This window comes from Liolophura sinensis, chromosome 7 (genome assembly GCF_032854445.1).
Source record: "Liolophura sinensis isolate JHLJ2023 chromosome 7, CUHK_Ljap_v2, whole genome shotgun sequence".
Taxonomy (NCBI): domain Eukaryota; kingdom Metazoa; phylum Mollusca; class Polyplacophora; order Chitonida; family Chitonidae; genus Liolophura; species Liolophura sinensis.
The window spans coordinates 1,746,668-1,760,952 of NC_088301.1; the positions used below are offsets into that span (position 1 = coordinate 1,746,668).

The 14,285-nt window shown below is 42.0% G+C and overlaps 1 protein-coding gene across 1 annotated transcript in view; it reads left to right on the forward strand.

The window, feature by feature from the left end:
• The first annotated feature begins 1,572 nt into the window (after positions 1 to 1,572).
• The window catches only part of LOC135470051 (high affinity 3',5'-cyclic-AMP phosphodiesterase 7A-like), a 96,499-nt gene continuing 83,786 nt past the window's right edge, over positions 1,573 to 14,285 (forward strand). Inside the window, exon 1 of the mRNA XM_064748762.1 lies at positions 1,573 to 1,598. The gene's annotated coding sequence lies outside the window, so the exon portion shown is untranslated. The remainder of the gene's footprint in view (positions 1,599 to 14,285) is intronic.

Below are 14,285 nucleotides of genomic sequence, written 5' to 3' on the forward strand. Positions count from 1 at the left end.
TAAACTTTGGCATAGGCCTATACCGTCCATGAGTGTTATGTTTAGCACAATTTCATCAGAGCAATAATCTAACAATTGCATTGCACATTTCATTGTCGAGTAATGTAATAAAAATGCTTAAAAAGAATCGAACCCTGATTTAAAGGGGCCAGTTTGAGTTTTAAGATTCAATCTAACCATGACGAGATAACGGCTTTCTCTACAAGTGATGAATACGTATGTAATAACAGTTACAAGCAAAATGGTCATCTTTAAGATCAGCCTTGAAACTTTTCTTCACTTCGTTATGCTCTATCGTTCTATCATATTTACCAACATATATATATATATATATATATATATATATATATATATATATATATATATATATATATATATATATATATACTGCTTGCCGGTTTTCAGCATAATCGTTACATGCCGCCCTCTTAAAATTCTTCAGCACACCAATGCAATGAAAAAATTAACAAATAACTTACCATTTCCACACGTGTTCAACTCAATCACATATACATTATACATAATTGTTTTTTTTTTTTCTTCCTTTTTTTTGGCTTGGAAATATCTGACTTCACCGAGGCACGAAGAAAGCACGAACACGTTTATACAGATAGGTCTACATATACGTTTTGACACCATTCCGATAAGAGACCATAACTTATATGCTGAAAGTAGCCTACCTAGCACAACATATGTTTTCACTCCACATGACTACTTGACGGTGGGGACATAGGTATGGGGGACTGGCCTCACCCCCTATAACACATATTAGCTCCAAGTGAGTTTATTGTCAACACTAACGTCACGAGAACTGGGTGTGTTCAACAGCTTACATAGATATGAATGATGGCATCAATCGCCAGGGAGATTAAAAGCGCTTGTCAGGATTCTTACGCAGCCCAAACTGTTGAAAATTACTCATAACGTGTTAAATGGTTTTCCCCAGACGTTAGTTATATTGTCCCAGCAGGGCGCGGGGTGGGTAGGCTTATATCAGGCATACAGACACACACATGTTCATATCCGATCTGTAACTTCCAGACCACGGCCCAAGTCGGACAAAAAGTGGGCTGCTGACGTCAAGTCTTCCTCCGTGGAGAGTGAATTTGATCGGTGTGACCGACTGACACACAGGTCTACAACAGACGAGGGTCGGGGCGGACGAAAAGACGTAAATCTGGGAGATAGCCGAGGAAATCGATGGGCCAGAAAGACACGCGCGCGAGGGTACAGCCCAGTTTGGATGCTATGTAGACCGCCGGGAGGCGGGAAGCGGAGTAGATCGATAGTAAGGGGAACGCCCCTGGCCTAATTAAGTGGACCCGGCCAGTCTGTGTAAATTTACAGTAGTGTTTGTGCACGCAGTCGAGTCGACAGGCGCGTGCATAGTAGCTGATGGGTATGAGCGGCTGGGATGTGAGTAAGTGACAGTGGTTTTAACTGGACATGTCATGGAGGTGACATGTGAAGGAAGGTTGCAAGGGCTACTGCCGACGCTTCCTCTCGACAAATGTATACCCAAACATCTGCTAAACAGACGCCGTGGTGCTATTTCATTCAGTGCCAGCAACTCGTACTTCAGCGTCCCTCGGTTCGAGGTAAGTGGACTCCTCACGCATACACACCGTACTACTATCAGCTGGCGTTTACCGTAGATATGCGAAAAAACACATCGCGTCAGTATAGTTGTTCCATTATTAGCAAATACAATACTATAGCCCCCCTCCCCCACTCCCTCCCCTTCGGCCCACAGCCTGTTAGTGTGTAGTTCCTTTGTGGGATGCGTCACGTGACCAAAGTCCGGCCACATACAAACCCTCGAGGGTCGGGCCTGACAAAACCCAAACAAAGCCCACATGTAAAGGCTATCGAGGTCACTGGGCCAGGGGGAAGGAGGCGACAGCATCACAACCTCTGGCTTGATGCTGTATGTGCTTTGTAATTTATATGGAGTTCACTTTTCTTAACAGAGACAAAAGTTGCTGAATAGAGTTACTGCTGCATATAGTGCTAATAATTAATAATTGATGGACATCAGTGCGGAGATGAGGGTTAGACCATGATACATTGGTTAGGGAAGGTTGCCTTCCAACAGCTAGGACACAAGATGTGCGGATTCAAACCTACAACCTGGACAGGGCATATGTAGACTCTGCCACTGTCACAGCTTGTAAGGCTTTGGTGGCAGTGAGCCATCGACAATGGTTATGTGGCCGTTTGCGCTGTCCATGCTTCGTTGAAAACTACTTGTTTTTCACCATTATGATGTGCAAACCTGTTCGTCGTGCGTAGGAATGTTCGAAAGTGTGAATTTATATAGGTAGATAATGCAAACTGCATTTCTCTGCATTCTGGCCAATTTGCCAAGCATCACAGTCATCGCTGCTCTGGGTTTATCCTCTATGATGTGCGCCTTTTACAGTACCTTTCTGCTGTAGTCGTTTATATTCAATTGCATTCCGGCATAAACTGGGATTCTCCTGGTTGATGAAGCGTCACGGAGGGATGGTCCAGGATGGTCCATTTGTAGTGTTTTTCAAGCGATTGGTTACTAAATCACTACACAGCATCTTGCCGAAGGAATTCTAGATCTGTCCAGTGACAATTGTATTTAACATCCCTGCATAGGGTTACCTAACACTGCCTAGGTCATGATTCTTGGGGGCGTGTAAGTTGCTACTATTTAAGCATTCACATGAATAGTAGGAATAAAACCCTAACCTCAGGGGTAAATAGAAGAGATCGGATTTCATCGATTACTTGTTACAATTTGCCAACCTTCACACTGTCGTCATTGCTCTGGTTTTATTCTCTATACTGTAGTCCTTTATCTTGTAACTCCCCTCCCCCGCACCCTCCAGTTCTGCACAAGAAAGTGAAAATGTAAAGGATTGTCGCTGGCTCAGGTGTGACTTTGTATGGTAGCTTTTTGTTTTGAAACAAAACCCCCCATATATATGGATGATTCTAATGTCATGTCCAACAATAGTCACTCATGCAGAGAATTCTAAGTCGAGAGTTTCAAGGCCAATTTCTAAACACCTTAAAACGCCACGTTACCAAATGAATATGTTACACATCTTTTTTGTGAGCCATTAAATGATAAGCGAGACTTATAAAATCTTCTTTCGATGCATTTCGCAGAAGTGATTATGTAGCACTTTAGACTCAGTGGGCAATCGCCGATCTTCTTACAAATGTACCTATATGTATTTACCTGACTTCTGCATACTAAACACTTCTCACGATAGTCACTAGACTAACTGCTCAGTCGTCAATTTCCTTCCAAATGTATCTTTGTATTTACTTGACTTGTACATACTAAACACTTCTCACGATGGTCACTATGGACTAAATGCTCAGTCGTCAATCTCCTTCCAAATATATCAATGCATTTGCTTCACTGGTGCTTACTAAACACTTCTCACGATGATCACTAGACTAGCTGCTCGTCAGTCTCCTTCCAAATGTATCTCTGTTTTCTTTTTTGACGGAGGACAACTGATTGCCAAGGCTGCACTTTGTGCATTGGCCAGTATTAAAATAACCAACTTTTGTTTATGTATATTAGTTTGTAAGATAATGTTCTATACGGTGAAATAACGAAATGTTAATATTAATCTGCTTAGCTATACATAAACAATATATATATATATATATATATATATATATATATATATATATATATATATATTATTTGTTTTTGACCTGTTATATATATATAGTTGTTTCTGCTGTTATTGGGTCCATGTATTTGGACTTGTTCGATCTTATGTTGATAAAACAGAACAAAACACAGAACAACTTGTCAGCTCAAATCCTTATTCAACATATGTCTCCTAGTGACTGGTAATGCTGTTGAATGAAAAAAGAACATGAAGAGTGTATTTAACTTACAGGATATTATGTTGAATATGACACAGTATTATGTGATAATGGCAGAGTACATTCTGTCATTACTCAGCCATTGAGGACGCCAGACAATGTTACTCTAGGCTAGAATGAAATTATACACTTACGTGTCGATTTAATACAGCATTTTTCATTTTGAGACAAATTTCAATAAAACCAAGCTGACAAGCATTACATATTTAAGAAGATTTCGAAGCAGCAGCATGAATGAGTGCAGTGATATGTACACGTAATCGATGACATAAACGTCATTGAAAACACAGTGGTGAATTTGGTTAGCACATCGTATCACGCGTCACCCGGATTGTGTCAGTTGCTTGTGCATAAAACAGTGTCGCTGGTTTCACCTGGCAGAAGTCCATGAGTTGTTTCTGCAGTTGCCTTGGCATAAGAAACAGTGTGGTGAACCAATGCCAAGGTCGAAGTGACAGGTGCGAATAGAGCTGTTTGCTTCCCACCCACATTTAACATTAACCAACCGTGGTAACTGACGACAAACGCACCACAAACTTCCTGCTGGAGTTACCCCGCACGCGACAGCCACGACCGCAAGTACGAAGATACAGAATGTCCCTTACATCAATGCTGAAGAACATTCTCTACATTCTCGTCGCCGATGACGTGTCGCAATGATTCCAGGACCACAGGTTTGTGGCCGCGTACAATGATGTCAGGATGCTGAGACATAGTGGTCACCTGGAATATATCGCGTATACGTGGGAAGGACTTCTAACAGCCTGCCGATGGCTGTGGGTTTTCTCTGGCCTCTGCCAGGTTCCCCCCCCCCCCTTAATGACCGCCGTCGTATAGGTGAACTATTTTTGAGTACGGTGTAAAACACCAATGGAATAAAAAATAAAATAAAATAAAATTTTCGCAATGCCTCGACGATGTCTAGACCACAATGATGTTAAGAACAGGCGCTTGGGACCGGAACGTGTCGCAGTGATTCCAGCACGACATACTAATTGTCGAGGTTGGGTCTCATTGATGCCATGTGCTTATTGCTTAATTAATATAGATTTGGTAGCATCATGTTGCCAGTAGTGCGACGCACAGATGTCTGATGTGGTTGGTCAGCCATGCATGCATATATACTACTTATATGTAAATATGCAGCTGCATGATGAGATGGCCAACTGCCCAAATCTCTTGAATTAAACCGTTTTGCTAAATTAAAATTTTTAGGTTTCTTGGAATACTCATATTTTACAACCAAAAACTGCACCAAATATTGCCATTCTGGTTAAGTCACGTGCAAATTACTACCTAATACAGGTACAAACTAGGATAGATCCGTCTTAACACTACACCAGTTTCACTTTGGTGTTCATAATATTGCAAATTTCAACAAGTAAGCGTCGTTATTAAATTTTAAATTTAACTTGTCAAAACTGGCGTTTTGCAGTCGACCCGAAGAATATATATATATGCTTTAGGCAAAGGCACGTTTCTTTGTTCGGAAAACATGAACTGGGTGTGAGTGAGTGAGTGCTTGGGGTTTAAGTTCAACAATTTTTCAGTCATATGACGACGAAGGAATCCTTAGGGTGCATGTACGTGTAATGTGCCTCCTTGTTCCACCGCTCTTTTATTTAGTGCGGCTTCACTAAGACGACTTACCGAAGGCAAGTAAGTAGCCTCGCCGGAGCCATTATACTGATACGGGTCAACCAGTCGTTGCACTATCCCCTTCATGCTGAACGCCTCTTTTAAAGTCTGGGTGTGAAAAATAGTCTTTGATGGTTTTGGAAGATATAATTTAGGTAAATGTTGAAGAGCGTGTTTTCCTGAACGCACGAGCATGTACACCACACATCGACAGAAGACTGACATGGTCGCAAGGATGTCTCGGTATATCCATTATCATTTTAGTATGAATAGAATTGTCTGATAACGACTTTGTAAATACCCATTCCTTAGAATGTTATAATGAAATGTGAACACAGAGACATGATCATTTCCTGGGTGAGTTTATTAGCCGATCGGGATATTATCACAAAATTGCGATCAGAGACTCCTCATGTATTTAGCAACTGTCAGGGGATATAGACTGGGATTTGCATGGTGTATAGACTGGGAATGGCTCCAAATACCGTCAAAAATGTGATATGACAATATATACATGTAGTAACTGGGTGCATACAATGGGCACTGATGTTCATCATTTTAGTATTAATTGAATTGTCTGCATCACTCCTCCCCTAGTTATAAAGCACTAAGTTACAAACATCTGGCTCCTGAACGACGTCGTATATGAGCGGACAGGTCCGACCTGGCGAATGCATGTTGGCGTTTTGGGTCGGTTACTGCGCTCAGGGCTGGCTTCCGAACGGCGTGGTCTATGAGCGGGGAGGTGTGACCTGGCGAATGCATGTTGACGTTTAGGTAGCTTACTGTGCTCAGGGCTGGCTTCTGAACGGCGTGGTCTATGAGCGGGGAGGTGTGACCTGGCGAATGCATGTTGGCGTTTGGGTAGCTTAGTGTGCTCAGGGCTGGCTTCTGAACGGCGTGGTCTATGAGCGGGGAGACGTGACCTGGCGAATGCATGTTGGCGTTTGGGTAGCTTACTGCGCTCAGGGCTGGCTTCTGAACGGCGTGGTCTATGAGCGGGGAGGTGTGACCTGGCGAATGCATGTTGACGTTTAAGTAGCTTACTGCGCTCAGGGCTGGCTTCTGAACGGCGTGGTCTATGAACGGGAAGGTGTGACCTGGCGAATGCATGTTGGCGTTTGGGTAGCTTACTGTGCTCAGGGCTGGCTTCTGAACGGTGTGGTCTATGAGCGGGGAGGTGTGACCTGGCGAATGCATGTTGACGTTTAGGTAGCTTACTGTGCTCAGGGCTGGCTTCTGAACGGCGTGGTCTATGAGCGGGAAGGTGTGACCTGGCGAATGCATGTTGTTTATGAGCGGGGAGGTGTGACCTGGCGAATGCATGTTGGCGTTTGGGTAGCTTACTGCGCTCAGGGCTGGCTTCTGAACGGTGTGGTTTATGAGCGGGGAGACGTGACCTGGCGAATGCATGTTCCTGAACAGGTAGCTTATCGACCGTAGCTGACAGTGCTCATGTTTTCATGCGGGAGTATTGTCCCGACAGTGGTTTTTTCACAGGTCTGCAGAGCGGATCGCAGTTTCTGTTACATCCCTGGGCAACACCCATTAAATTTACCCAAAACCACAATTACTTGTGTTTTCTGTACAGATTGAGGACTATAAATTCGTGTTTTAAGAGTTGCAATAGAAACTAGAACTAAATTTGAATTTAGTCTGGAAACGGTCAACACACAGACAACTTGTCCATTTTATATGCGCGAATTTAAAGATCTTTCTTCCTGGTCAAACTCTCCCACCTACACCGACAATACACTTTACCCAGAGTGTTCTGTAACTGCACTCTCCCACCTACAACGACAATACACTATACTGATGGTGTTCTGTGACCGTACACTCCCGCCTACAATGACAATACATTACACTGACGGTGTTCTGTGACCGCACTCTCCCACCTACAACGACAATACACTATACTGATGGTGTTCTGTGATCGCACACTCCCGCCCTCAATGACAATACACTATACTGATGGTGTTCTGTGACCGTACACTCCCGCCAACAATGACAATACATTACACTGACGGTGTTCTGTGACCGCACTCTCCCACCTACAACGACAATACGCTATACTGATGTTGTTCTGTGACCGCACTCTTCCACCTAAAACGACAGTACGCTATACTGATGGTGTTCTGTGACCGCACACTCTCACCTACAACAAAAATAGACTATACTGATGGTGTTCTGTGACCGCACTCTCCTGCGTACATGTATACGACAAAAATGTACAGGGGACTTACTTTCAGCCACCGTGCGGCTATGTAATGTGGACTACTTCATCAGATAATTGATCTGAATCAATTCGAGCCTGCCTCAAAGCAGATGAACATTACAAAAATGACATTTTAAGCCAGAGGGATTGTATAGCTTAGGATATTATCTAGCTCGGGTAAAATTTTTAACCAATAGAAGTTTCGTCTTAAGTTAAGCAGGGATGAATTGATAATATCTTCTAGCATAGCCATATAGCGAGTAATATCTTATATTCACGACGGACTAAGGCACATTGTTAATAATAAAAAAAGTTGGACAGACATTGAAATGTTCATGACACTCTTGCCTAAGGCATCACCAAGCCTATAGGCATATAATACAACCTGTTTATAAAACGTATCTCGTTCAGTGATCCGTATGCTCTAGCCAGCTCACATCAGTTCACTTCCTCACTAGAACCACAGCATTGTATTCCAGATAACATACAGATTGTACATTGCTTCCTACGTATAGGGTATGACGTCATAGCACGTGAAACATATCCGAACAGATACATGTACAGTATATCCAGGTTAACCTCCTAAGGCCTTGACTGGTACATTTTTCACGCGTTCTTAAGAAGTAGTTATGACAACATTCTATCACGGAGGACTTGCAAACGATTAAAAACTTGATAGTTGAATAACACGTGAATATAGTGCGGCCTTCGAATTGCGTATGATGCCATGAGAGATATAATTTTTTTTTCATTAAAAAATAACATCTGAGCAAAAGTCTAAATTGATAAATATAAGTTATATGAAATTGTGTAAAAGCAGTATAATTTTCAGTGATACCTGATCCACATATCAACATCAAAGCTGAGGGAAATGGCGAAGTTTTTATTGTTCTTATACCTGAGTAGTAATTAACTATATATCAGCAGGTTGTTTTGTGGGGTGGTCATAAAATCCCCCCGTCTTGCGCGTAGAGGAATGTTCACTGTCAGTCCCGCTTGAACTAGTTTGACATGACGGCAGAGAAAGATAAAACAGATAGCCTTGTAGTCAACCTAATGAATGAAGTGGAGAACTTGTATGGATATTAAAATGACAATTTCTGTGCCTATTCCACAAATACATGTTACGATATTTACTTAAGCACACGGTATATTGACTCTTCTATAGTCTGTTTCTTTTAGAGAGTCTCCTACATTCAGCTGACTGTAAAATCAGTCATATTTGCTACCAAAATTGCCTTTAGTCAGTGTCACGTAACAACCCAGGCTCCACACATTGATACATTGGACGTCCATGTTATTGCAAATGAAATGCAGTCAGAATACTTTTGACAGTTCATAATGTTAAAGTACCATAGGTTTAGTTTCGACACCAAGAACTCATTGCCTCGGGTGAAGTCATAATTATTTAAAAACGAGTTGCATGCTGGACAATGTGCGTGAAGAGTAATTTGTTTTACAATACTCTCTAAAAAAAAAAAACGACGGTGTACTAGTGGTACACAGTGTTGTGGCAAAAAATGCACATCCAAATAATGTTGTGCACCAGCAGTACACAAATTGTGTAATTCTTGTAACACATCCACAGTGATTTTTTTTTGATTGGTGTTTTACGCAAAAAATGCACATCCAAATAATGTTGTGCACCAGCAGTACACAAATTGTGTAATTCTTGTAACACATCCACAGTGATTTTTTTTTTGATTGGTGTTTTACGCTGTACTCAAGAATATTTCACTTATACGACGGCGGCCAGCATTATGGTGGGTGGAACCCGGGGGAAACCCACGACCATCCGCAGGTAGCTGACAGACCTTCCCACATACGGCCGGAGAGAAAGCCAGCATGAGCTGGACTTGAACTCACAGAGACCGCATTGGTGAGAGTCTCCTGGGTCATTACGCTGCGCTAGCGCGCTAACCGACTGAGCCACGGAGGCCTCCATCCACAGTGAGTTGTGTATATATGTGTCTACTGCTGATACACAAGTCACTGTGGATGTGCAAATTTGTACACAATCGTTTTTAGAAAGTAGATGCACCAACAAGCGGTTTGAACAAACTCCACGCAATAACACAGCATACACTACTGTCTCTGCGGATAATTAGATTGCTTTAATTTCCTTATATCCATATCTGAAACTATACTGCCGTGAGATCATACGCTACAAGAGATTAAGTAGAATTCATTTATTAAAGTATTCTGCCGTGAGACCATACTGTACAGAAGATAAAGTAAAATTCGTTTATCAAGGTTATGGTATGTTAAACCGTGCGAACGATTTCAAATATGGCAGTGTCAGAAACAGGGTTTACAGTAAAGTCGACAGCAATTCAGGTAACTGGTGTCACCCTCCTTCCAAACATGTTGAACTCAACCCAATACCCAGCCTCCCACTATTTTTTAAATAATTATGACGTCACCAGAGGCAATTGGTTCTTGTCGTCGAAAGCGAGTTTATGGACTTGAAAATTATGAATTAGGAAAAAATGATCTAACTTCCTTTTCTTAGCAAGACTATGAACTTCAAACATATCAGTGGGTAGAGCTTGTGTTGCTACGTGTCGCTGACTAAAGGCAAGTTTGGTAGTGAGTATGACTGATGTCACAGTCAGCTGACTATAGGCGACTCTTTAAAAGAAATAGGCTATTACAAGCCGTTTCATTACATTTTCACCCACTGTTTATCGTTTCTTACCTGGCGTGATTAGTGGGATATCTACGGTAAAGTACTTAATACATATCTTGTTTACGTCACACGCTGGAAACAGTCGCATGTCAAGGTAAAGCATCAGGGATGTCTCACGCTGTACTGCATTGCCGGGCTGGTAAAGGACTTTTCTCTAACAGGCATAGCGCTATTGTCTATTATGTGTTCGCGCGGCTGCCAGGTGATGTTCACTGAACCTGGTTACAATAGCTCATGGTTATTGCCACTTATGAACTGACAATTTTTGTCACTATTGCCACTGTCCCGGAATTCCGATTCCTATCAATCGTTCACACTATATATATGGGTCTAGATATGATTCCTAGCATCGTGCGATAAAACGAAACTTGGCCGGCCTACCCTTTTTTATTGACCCTTTCGCACTATGTCGTCTACAATTACCTAATTACCTAAATTGAACAAACTTATGACGCCTCGAGTGGCGTCATAAGTATTCAAAAACCAATGGCATGCTGGGGATTGGGCTGAGTTCAACATGTTTTATTGACGGAGGGCGGTACTGGTTTCCTAAACTGCTATCGATCTTACTTTACACCCTGTTTCTGTCTCTGTCATATTTGAAATTGTTTACACGTTTTAGTATAATATACCCCTAATAAATGAATATAATTTTATATGTTGTAGAATATTACTTCACAGCAGTATGGTTTTAAAGCTGGATGTTAGGAAATTTTGTTGTCAAAAACAATGTAGTCCATTCGCAAAGAGTGTAGTGTAGGATGTGTTAGTGCGTGGAGTTTGTTCTTACTGCGTATTGGTGCACCTATTGTAAAACGAAATTACTCTCCACGCCCATTCCCCAGCATGCCACTGGTTTTTTAATAATTATGACGTCACCTCAGGCACTGGGTTCTTGGCATCGAAACTAAGCTTACGGAGTTTAACATTATGAACAAAAAGTGTTCTAATTTGAACACGAATTTGAATATGAATTTCCAACTTATCCATGCGAATGTTGTGAGGTAGCTGTTTTGGCCCGGGCTTTGTCAGGTACCTGGCGATGATAGGCGGTCTACACCCTTGCTTGTTCCACCCAGGTTTCCTCCGCCCGGATTCTTTCACCCCGGTTTCCCCCTTGTTACTGCCCTAGTTTACATCTTGCATTCAGTCTGTACACTATTATGACCCTGTCCAATGGACATATAAATCTGATAAATATTGACAGTATACTCAGTATTTCTCCACACGCTGTAAAACTGCATAGAAACTGCTCTCTGATCTGCCCAAAGATCCCTATCGGGTATCAGCGCGAATCCATAGCCACATGGTTGTGGCTGTCTCAGGGTCATTGATGGCCAGCCCTGATACATCAACCACAAAAGCTGCACCGAGGCATCGATGATTATGACCATATCAACAAGCTGTGGATCGATAAAGTAGCGTCAAGCACATTGTCCATTAAACAATCTTCCAATTGTGCTCAATATGTTTACATTGAATGGGAAAATGAAGTCGTTTACGATTCTATTCACAGTTTATAACACCTATCACTGGGCCGACAAAGTTCTCACAGATTATGTCCGCGATTCCTGTAGGGCCAAGGAAACCAGCTTGTTATAAATCAAGCAAAATGAATGAATTACTTCACCAATAGCCTTTGTGCTGTGTACATGGGATGAATACGTGTTAGAATGGATCTCAGAGGTTATGTAGATATAGTAATAGTAACATATATCCAGATGATCTGGTTGAAATACTTCGTAATCCTTCATGCTTTGTATGGCGGTCTCTTTTGTAGCGATGACTTGTATATCACACTCGCTCTTCTGTCCTGTTCAATAATGCAAAGGTGCGTCTTCGTCTCTAGAGTGGGGCAAATAGTGAGTATACTGTCCGCCGATATTTTGAACAGAAGCTTTTCGCGTATGTAGGTTTAGGTTACGTATGAAGTGGACGATGGTATGCTTTTAGAAAGAAGATAATACGTCGTGTTTGGTGTACATGCAGTGGCATGGTTATATATGAATAAACTTATTGGCAAAACACACAAGCTGTGAAAACGTCCAGATCGGTGTCGGATTACGCTTCAGCAACAACTTCTTGTCCATACTACGTGCTGAATGCGTGCGGTTCACTGCTTTCGGCTTCAGCTGGAGTCAGTTATACCTGTAGTGGAGTACATGCATGCTGCCCATCCATTTTAGTACGAGTTGCACATTCAGTTATTTCCGTTGTTAAATTGCTATATCCTCTTGGAGTGATTTAATGTAGATATTTTTTTCACACTGTCATTCTAAAAATATTTCAGTAATTGTCAATTATATGGCCTGTATAATGTGTCACAGTGAAATAAAATCCGTAATATTGCAGTAAGAGTTGCCATTGAAAAGCATATTAAAATAACAATTTCATTATGGATGATTACAATGTAACGTCTATCGAAATAATCGGTGTATATGTGCCGCCTTGAGATCGGTAGATTTTGAATGTGCCGCCTTGAGATCGGTAGATTGTGAATGTGCCGCCTTGAGATCGGTAGATTGTGAATGTGCCGTCTTGAGATCGGTAGATTCCGAATGTACCACCTGGAGATCGGTGACTGCGCTATCTGGAGATCGATGGTATCCGCCTTGAGATCGGTTTAGAGAACAAAGACCAAAAGGGTTTGCTCTCTCGCAGACTTTACGACAAGAGGGATGGTTTCAATTTTGATATTGTAAATTATCCTTACTTTGATAGCAATATACCGAAGGGTCCGGCATATCACGTGTACATCTCTCGCATTGTAGCATTTGTTAGATCCTTCATGGGTGATGTGTCAGGATTCAATCATCGTCACAAGTTATTACTGGAAAACTAATGTGTCAAGGTTATTCTGTAAAACGCCTTCAGTTCAAGCCTCTTAAGTTTTACAATGAGTATAGTTCTATGGTAAGTAAATATAGGCGTCCAGAATCTCCGGGGCTCTGCTTCATGATCGTGTCTGATTTCCGCTGATTCCGCTTAACCAGGGGCTATAGATACCCTACATTCAGTGTGTTGAATTAGATGGTACATTTAATGTACCATCCTCGCAACTGTGATACATTTTTGGTTATCGACAACTTATATTCTAGCATGGTACACAATTTGAATACTGCTTTCATTCAGTCGCCTAGAATATACCTTGCGTCTTTCCAACATCTTTGAAAACTGTTGACTGCTTCTCTTTACATGATTCCGCCCTATTTTCATACTTCATATACTTTCTTAGTTCCTTGGTGGTTTGTGTTATACGTCGTTTTGGGGAATTGGTCTTGTAATTATTGACCTAGCTGGAACGGCCTTACTCGTTGACGGCTGGTATAAGAATGTCTGTTTCGACGCATAGATTTAGATCGGTGTATTCTGAATGTGCCGCCTGGAGATCGGTGAATTCTGAATGTGCCGTCTATAGATCGGTGTATTCTGAATGTGCCGTCTATAGATCGGTGTATTCTGAATGTGCCGTCTATAGATCGGTGGATTCTGAATGTGCCGCCTGGAGATCGGTGAATTCTGAATGTGCCGTCTATAGATCGGTGGATTCTGAATGTGCCGTCTATAGATCGGTGGATTCTGAATGTGCCGCCTGGGGATCGGTGAATTCTGAATGTGCCGTCTATAGATCGGTGGATTCTGAATATGCCGTCTATAGATCGGTGGATTCTGAATGTGCCGCCTGGAGATCGGTGAATTCTGAATGTGCCGTCTATAGATCGGTGGATTCTGAATATGCCGTCTATAGATCGGTGGATTCTGAATGTGCCGTCTATAGATCGGTGTATTCTGAATGTGCCGTCTATAGATCGGTGGATTCTGAATGTGCCGTCTATAGATCGGTGGATTCTGAATGTG